Source organism: Octopus bimaculoides, chromosome 25 (genome assembly GCF_001194135.2).
Source record: "Octopus bimaculoides isolate UCB-OBI-ISO-001 chromosome 25, ASM119413v2, whole genome shotgun sequence".
Taxonomy (NCBI): Eukaryota; Metazoa; Mollusca; class Cephalopoda; order Octopoda; family Octopodidae; genus Octopus; species Octopus bimaculoides.
The window spans coordinates 1,585,875-1,586,854 of NC_069005.1; the positions used below are offsets into that span (position 1 = coordinate 1,585,875).

The 980-nt window shown below is 43.6% G+C and overlaps 1 protein-coding gene across 1 annotated transcript in view; it reads right to left on the bottom strand.

Annotated features, from left to right (window-relative positions):
• The window catches only part of LOC106876043 (replication protein A 70 kDa DNA-binding subunit), a 21,002-nt gene that overhangs the window by 12,654 nt on the left and 7,368 nt on the right, over positions 1 to 980 (bottom strand). The gene's annotated exons all lie outside the window — the stretch shown is intronic.

Sequence of the window (980 nt, forward strand, 5' to 3'; positions counted from 1 at the left end):
CGAAAGCTACAACAATGCAAGGAAGTGCACTGTGATCAGTGGTGCATAACATCGATTGTCTGGTCGATACAGTGATATATATATATATATATATATATTTCAATTGTTTTAGCTATTGGATTGTGGTCAGGCTGGGGCACCGCCTCAAACTGTCTACATTGAACAAATCAACTCCAACACTTTTTTTCTTTCTTTTTTTTTGATATCTGGTATTCATTGTTGTTACATACAAGCCACTGTGTAATTATTCTATCGGTCTCTTTTGCCAAACAGCTAAGTTATGGGGATATAAAGAAACCAACACTGGTTGCCAAATAGTGGTGGTGGGAGACACAGACACATTAATACATATATACAATGGTCTTCCACAGTTTCCATCTTCTATGGAATATTGGCCAGACTGGAGCTAAGCACTTAGATGATGTAAGTAACAAGCTGAAATAAGGAAGAAACTCTGCAACCCTCTATTAATGCCATCACCAAATCCTTCTCACAGGTTGAATACTCCAACACCAACAAACCACGGTTAATTCTCCTCTTTTACATGCAACAAATACAACAGGATGATTCAACCAAATACCATTCCACCTGTCCATCTTCTCTGCCCACCATTCCAGGGAGACTCGTGGGTGGTGTGGGGAATAGACCCTGCAGGCACCTTCTCCTCGGGGTCCTATTAGAAGCAGTCATCATTACACTTTCACCAGCGTTAACAGTTGTTCGTTCCTGGACCCACTTTAAGGTCCTGGGACACGCTTCCTTTGCATTTCCATCCCATGCCTCCCAGGGCGACTCGCAGACTCATTGCTAGTTGTGCTGCCATTGACTGGTGACTCATCATCATCATCGTTTAACGTCCGCTTTCCATGCTAGCATGGGTTGGACGATTTGACTGAGGACTGGTGAACCAGATGGCTACACCAGGCTCCAATCTGATTTGGCAGAGTTTCTACAGCTGGATGCCCTTCCTAACGCCAACA